We start from the raw sequence: 8,072 nt of genomic DNA, 5'->3' as shown, positions 1-8,072 counted from the left end.
CACCACACACACACACACACCACACACACACACACACCACACACACACACACCACACACACACACCACACACACACACCCCACACACACCCCACACACACACACAACCACACACACACCACACACACACACCACACACACACACACACCACACACACACCACACACACACCACACACACACCACACACACCCCACACACACACACACCACACACACCCCACACACACAACCACACACACACCACACACACACACCACACACACACACACCACACACACACCACACACATGCACACTGAAGTGCATGCACACAGAGGAGCGTGCTCTTCGACTCCTTCTCCCTGCAGTCCCTGGAATGCACCATCTGTCCTAAACCTAAGGCCCACGCCCTCTCTGAGGTCCACCCTGGCCTCACCAGTCACAGGTCCCATATGTAAAACTACAGATATAACTCAGAGAGCGCCCACTCTGTGCTGGTCACTGACTTAAGTGCCTCACAAGCATTAGCTCTTTTAATCCTCACAACAACGTTATGAAATAGGCTCTGTGATGAGCTCCATTTTACAGATGAGGAAACTGAGGCTTGGAGATTTAAAGTAACTTGCCTGATTTCACTCAGCTGCCGTCCCTCTTTTCTCCCCCCAGAACACTGACTACATTTCCTTCATAGCGTGTTAGTGTATTTAATAATTTTCATAACCACCAGCTCTAATGAGGTATGGTGGGAAAGGTCAATGCCCTCTTGGTCTGTGGTCCCCACAGCCAAGCTCAAGGCGTGGCACCCAGCAGGTACTCAGTAAATGCTGTGACTAAAGCACTGGTCTGTGTTTCTTCAAAGAAGCTCTTTCTTCTTGCATTAAAATCTTCTTGGCTCAGAAGTGGACTCATGGAAAGGGCTACGAGGCGTGGGCCGCAGCGTCCTCCCCTTGTGTGGGGCCCCTCTAGCAATGCGCACAGATGGTCATCTAGTTTTGTAAAGTAAGATATTATTTTTTGACCAGGCACGGTGGCTCATGCCTGTAATCCAAGCCTTTGGCAGGCCAAAGTGGGAGGATCTTTTGAGCCCAGGAGTTTGAGACCAGCCTGGACAACATGAGGAAACCCTGTCTCTACAAAAAATACAAAACTTAATTGGGCGTGGTGGTGTGCACCTGTAGTACCAGCTATTCAGGAGGCTGACGTGGGAGTCCTGGAGGTGGAGGCTGCAGTAAGCAGAGATCATGCCACTGCTCTCCAGCCTGGGTGACAGAGCGAGCCTCTGTTTCAAAAAAAAAAAAAAAAAAGAAATTATTTTTCTTAAAGATGCCCCCTATATTTGTAATCTTTAGGGCCCACAAACCCAAGGTCTGTGTGATAGGCTTGTTGAAAATGCAGATTTCAGCTGGGCATGGTTCACGTTTATAATCTCAGCACTTTGAGAGGCCAAGGTAGGAGGATCACTTGATCCCAGGGGTTTAAGACCAGCCTGAGCAACATAGCAAGACTCTGTCTCTACAAAAAAGTAAAAAATTAGCTGGGCATGGTGGTGCATGTCGCTGGTCCCAGCTACTTGGGAGGCCAAGGTGGGAGCATCACTTGAGCATGGGAGGTCCAGGCTGCAGTGAGCCATGATTGAGCCACTGCACTCCAGCCTGGGCAACAGACCCAGACCCTGTCTCAAAGAAAGAAAAAGAGAATGCACATTTCTAGCCCTACCCCCAAACACCCATATCTTGGAAGATTCTTGTCTTACCAAAGTCTGAGCACCACTATGCTAAATGTTTCTTCCCTACCCCAGTGATGTTTCTATTTGCTTTAGGGTTCAAAAGAGAGTCATCGCAATGGTGGGGTCAGCTATTAATCTCTCTCTTTGCCTGGAAACCAGCTGATGCTGTAAGAGGGGTTTCCTGAGCTCTCTGAATAACTTCAATTTGTTCTTTTTGGGCCAAGCCCCGTGCTGCCTGGTCCTGCTGATGAGAGTTTGGCTAGAGGGAGGGGTAGGGAAGGGCCTGGGTTGGGGGGCCAGCTGGGGGTAGCCTGCGGCCCTGAACCCTAATCCTCCTCACTGTCCCTTCTCTGCTTCATGGAGGTGTTCTTGCTCTTTCTCCTTTCTAGCCAAGCCTCCTCCCTCCTCTTATGTGTTCTCATCCAGATCAGTTTCCATTCCCGCTGGTGGAAAGCAGCCTCGGGCAGGGCCACTGTGCAAGAAAGGCGGGCCTGGGTGTGAAAGGAGCTGGGCACATTCCTCAGCCCCGGGCTCAAAACTCCCTGAGCCTAGTACAAACACATCCCATCCTCCCATCCCACCACATACCACCATATATCTCTCCAACTCCCTGAGCCCAGTACAAACACCACCTGGAAAGTCTCCGATAAGGGGACAGCCGTTTAAGGTTACTGAAAGCGTGGGAGCCAAAAGAATTTCTTTGTTCCCCTGCAACTTTCGGGCTATAAAAAGCAAACGCTCACATTGTTCGGGGCCCTCTTATATACTGTGGAATGGAGGGACCAAGTTCAAACTTGTAGTAAAGATCCTTGCCGCTTGGCTTTGACACTGGACTCTGGTGGTCTTCTTTGGGGAACAAACGGTCTGGGCATAACATCTGGGGGCTCGTCCGGGATTCCCCAAGCCCACCAGACCCCTGGTCAACGGATCTGCTAGGATCGATCTACTGATAGGTGAGCTGGCTCGTCTCCGTTTATCTGTCTGTGTCTGTGTGTCTGTTCTAAATCTGAATCTGTGACTCGCAAGGTCTGAAACTGGAGCTGGCACAGTCCTGGCGGACGCGCTATAGGACGGCCAGCGGAGACCGGTGGGAGATGTCCCCTGGCTCTCTTCTGATTTAAATTGCGATCTGAGCTGCCGGAGCGCGTTGGCGATCCAGGCAGCAGCTGACTCTGACCCCGACTGCCGGGGTGCGCTGGCGATCTGAGCTGCCGGAGCGCGTTCGCGATCCAGGCAGCAGCTGACTCTGACCCCGACTGCCGGGGCGCGCTGGCGATCTGAGCTGCCGGAGCGCATTCGCGATCTAGGCAGCAGCTGACTCTGACCCGGGCTTCCGGCACGCGCGTGCGATCTGAATTGCCCCGGTTCCCAGGCACGCACGTGCGATCTGAATTGCCCCGGTTCCTGGGCACACGCGTTTGCGGCCCCGGTCCCCGGGCTCCCGGCTTCCGGCGCACGCTTCCAGCCCCAGTCCCCAGGCTCCCGGCTTCCGGCGCGCGCTTCCGGCCCCGGTCCCTGGGCTCCGGCGCGCGCTCGCAATCTGAACTGCCCCGGTTCCCGGGCTGCCGAAGTGCGCCTGTGACTAGCTATCATTAATAAGTCAGATCAGATTTCCTTTACAGGGATTCTAACCCACATTCCTTTACAGGAAGAGACACAGAAAGTAAAAATAAGTAAAAGAGAGACCATAAGAGACGGGAGAGGAAGAAAGGGAAAAAGTGAGAAGGGAAATCGGAAAAAGAAAGGGGAGGAAACGGCAGACATGGAGAGTCAGAGAGAGAGACAGAAAAAGAGACTGAGTGTAAAGGAGAGAGGACACAGGATGACAGATAGAAGGAGAGAGCAGGCGGACGAAAGGCGGCCGGCACTCACGAGCCCACTAAAAAAGGAAAGTAACTTTGAAGGGCTGGCAGGGCAAACGCGAGGGTGCACTTCGCGGACTAGCCCCCACCCCCAGCCGCCTGACTCCATGGTGGCTTTACCCCTTCGGGAGATAAGACCCCCAGATAACACAGAAATCCCCAGGCTCCAGTACTGGCCATTCTCCACCAGTAATCTGTATAACTGGAAGACTCAGAGTGCTCGGTTTTCAGACAACCCCAAAGATTTACTGACTTTACTAGATAGTGTCATGTTCACCCACCAGCCCATTTGGGATGATTGTCAGCAGCTCCTCTGAATCTTGTTTACCACGGAAAAACAAAAAAAAAAAAAACAAAAACAAACAAACAAACAAAAAAATACAGGTAGAAGCTAGAAAGCTAGTCCCAGGGGACAACGGTCAACCGACTGCCAACCCTGACCTCATAAACGCGACCTTTCCTCTGACCAGGCCAGCGTGGGACTACAACACGGCAAAAGGTAGGAGACAGCTACACCTTTATCGCCAGACTCTAATGGCAGGTCTCCGGGCAGCTGCTTGCAAGCCCACTAATTTGGCTAAAGTATATTCTATTCTACAGGGAAAGACAGAGAGCCCAGCTACCTACTTAAAAAAATTAATGGAAGCTTTTAGACAGTACACCCCCATAGATCCAGAGACTCCAGGAAGTCAGGCAGCTATAGTAATGTCATTCGTAAATCAGGCAGCCCCAGATATTAAAAGAAAACTCCAAAAATTAAAAACTTGAAAGGAAAGTGGATTCAGGACCTCCTTCACATAGCCCAGCGGGTTTACAATAACAGAGATACTCCAGAGAAAAGGCAATTTAAGGCCACTAAAAAAAATGACCAAGGTCCTGGCAGCAATGGTACAGAAAGAGCATCTACAGCCAAAGTACACCCAACCCAGGCGGCCCCCTAGGCATGATAATCTGAGAAAAGACCAATGTGCCTACTACAAGGAGACTGGCCACTGAGTAAAAAACTGCCCCCCAAAAAAACAACAAGGACAGGAACCCCCTAGGTCTACACCCATACTAGTCACTCAAGATAAAAACTAGGGAAGATGGGGTTCGGATCCCCTCCCCGAACCTAGGGTAACTTTACAAGTGGAGGGGTCCCCGGTCCAGTTCTTGGTCAATACGGGAGCACAGCACTCAGTCTTAGTTAAAACTAATGGAAAATTATCCTCCAAGTCCTCGTGGGTACAAGGGGCCACAAAAGTTAAGAAATACCCATGGACAACACAAAAAACAGTAAACCTCGGAGCCAAGAATGTAACCCATTCTTTCCTGGTCATCCCTGAGAGTCCCTGTCCCCTATTAAGGAAAAACCTGCTAACTAAAATGGGAGCACAGATTCATTTCCTTCCTGAGGGGCCCATCGTGACCAACTCCCACAATCAACCCGTGTCCATCCTGACTATATAACCCTAGAAGATGAGTACCGGCTCCACCAGGAGCAAACGGCCCCTGACCAGGACATAGCAACCTGGCTCCAACAATATCCAGAAGCTTGGGCGGAAACGGGGGGCTTAGGACTAGCAAAACACCGTCCTGCTTTATTTGTTGAACTTAAACCTGAGGCAGACCCCGTGCGGGTACGCCAATACCCGATGCCCCTAAAGGCCAAAAAAGGAATTGCCCCACATATCCGCCGGCTCCTTAACCAAGAGGTCCTTCGCTCATGTCACTCACCCTGGAATACTCCATTGTTGCCAGTACGAAAACCTAATAGTAGAAAATACAGACCTGTACAAGACTTAAAAAAAATCAATAAGAGGGTTGTGGACATACATCCAACTGTGCCTAACCCATATACCCTCCTGAGTACCCTAAACCCTAAACATCAATGGTACACTGTTTTAGATTTAAAAAATACTTTCTTCAGTTTGCCTTTAGCCCCTCAGAGCCAAAAGCTCTTCGCCTTCGAGTGAAATGACCCTGATAGGGACATAAGTGGCCAACTAACATGGACCAGACTGCCACAAAGATTCAAAAACTCTCCTACTCTGTTCGATAAGGCCCTCCATAAAGACCTGGGATAACTTTCCTGCCCCCAACGACCTTAAACCCTGCCTCACTGCTGCCCAACCCGGACCTGGACGCCCCACTCCACGACTACACCGAGATACTAGCTCAGGTGCACGGAGTTCGAGAGGACCTGCAGGACCGCCCACTTCCTGACGCCGACCTCGTCTGGTTCACTGATGAGAGCAGCTTCATGCGTCAGGGCCAGAGGTACACTGGAGCGGCAGTGACTTCAGAGACTGAGGTAATCTGGGCGAAACCCCTGCCCCCGGGGACATCAGCCCAGAAGGCCAAACTGATAACGCTCACCCAAGCTCTTACATTAGGGGCGGGGAAAAAGCTGACGGTATATACAGACAGCCGATATGCTTTTGCAACGGCGCATATACATGGGGCCATTTACAGGGAGCGGGGGTTACTGACGGCTAAAAAAAAATAAAAATAAAAAACAAGCAAGAAATCCTAGCCCTGCTAACAGCCCTATAGAGGCCAGAAAAGTTAGCCATTGTGCATTGCCCAGGGCATCAGAAACTAACTACTCCAACTACTCAAGGCAACTTTCTGGCAGACCAAACTACAAGAAAGGTGGCGAAGGCTCCCAGCCAACTCCTTGCACTCCAGCTCCCTGACCCGGGCCCCCGGGACTTGCCATATTTCCCTGATTATTCAGAACAAGATCTCCAATGGATTGACAAGCTTCCCCTGAAACAGATCCAGAATAGGTGGTGGACTGATACTAATGACCAAACCATCCTACCAGAAAAATTAGGACAACAAGTGTTAGAACACATCCACCGAACCACCCACCTGGGTGCTCGGCGGATGATAGACCTGATCAGACGCTCTAAGCTCAAATTCAGACATACAGCCGAGATGGCCAGCAACATCGTGACAAGTTGCAAAGTCTGCCAGCTTAACAACGCCTACCCCCAATCCCAGGCTACAACGAGAACAAGGCTTAGGGGAACCAGGCCCGGTATCTACTAGAAAATAGATTTTACTGAGGTAAAGCCAGGAAAATATGGGTATCGGTACTTACTTGTCTTTATAGATACTTTTTCAGGGTGGACTGAAACATTCCCCACCAAAAAGGAAACTGCTCAGGTTATAACAAAGAAAATCCTGGAAGATATCCTCCCCAAGTATGGCTTCCCCGTCCAGATAGGGTCAGATAATAGGCCGGCCTTCATCACTAAGGTAAGTCAGGATTTGGCTTCCATCCTTAGGGCAAATTGAAAACTACATTGCGCTTACAGGCCCCAGAGTTCAGAACAGGTAAAAAAAATAAATCGGACCTTTAAAAAGACCTTAACTAAATTAACTATGGAGACTGGCACTAATTAGGTGGTCCTTCTCCCCTACGCTCTGTTCCGGGCCCGTAATACCCCTTACAGACTAGGCCTTACCCCTTATAAAATTATGTATGGCAAACATACAGTTAGGTAGTCTAACCCTAATGTTAGTCGCCCTAGTGGCCGCTAGAAAAATCACAAAACCTACCTAGTCCCTCTGTTAACAACCTACTGTGTCTCCCTGTCACATTAGTTCCCCGGTTGACTCTACTAACTGCTGGCGAGTTCCTAAGGTATACCGGTAACTGGACTAGTGCTGTTATTCACCCAGACCCTAGACCGAGACCTGCACGAGCCATATTCCTCCCCCTCATTGCAGGAATCTCCCTCACCGCATCCTTCATTGCGGCCGGACTGGCGGGGGGAACCCTAGGTCACACCCTCATAAAAAGTAACAAGTTTTACCAACAATTTGCCGTTGCTATAGAGGAGTCGGCTGAGTCCCTTGCCTCCCTTCAGCGACAGCTCACGTCCCTAGCTCAGGTAACCTTGCAAAACCGGAGGGCCCTAGACCTACTCACTGCAGAAAAAGGTGGTACATGTATATTTCTAAAAGAAGACTGTTATTTCTACATAAATAAATCAGGACTTGTAGAGGACCGGGTCCAACAGTTACACAAGTTAAACACTAAAATAAAAACACGGCAGTTTGCTTCAGCTGCAGACCAATGGTGGAATTCCTCTATGTTTTCTCTGTTAGCCCCCTTCCTTGGACCCCTGCTAAGTCTACTATTTCTGCTTACCGTAGGACCTTGTGTTGTTAACAGAATTTTACAATTTGTTAGGGAGAGATTTGACACCGTGCACCTCATGGTCCTCAGAGCCCAATACCAACCTGTAAACGCTGAAACAGAACCAGACTTATAAGACCCAAGATTGGCTCTAAAGATACCTGAAAAGAAGGGGGGAATGAAAGGAGCTGGGCACATTCCTCAGCCCTGGGCTCAAAACTCCCTGAGCCTAGTACAAACACATCCCATCCTCCCATCCCACCACATACCACCATATATCTCTCCAACTCCCTGAGCCCAGTACAAACACCACCTGGAAAGTCTCTGATAAGGGGACAGCCGTTCAAGGTTACTGAAAGCGTGGGAGCCAAAAG

This window comes from Macaca mulatta, chromosome 16, assembly GCF_049350105.2.
Source record: "Macaca mulatta isolate MMU2019108-1 chromosome 16, T2T-MMU8v2.0, whole genome shotgun sequence".
Lineage (NCBI taxonomy): Eukaryota > Metazoa > Chordata > Mammalia > Primates > Cercopithecidae > Macaca > Macaca mulatta.
This window is presented reverse-complemented; position numbering follows the sequence as displayed.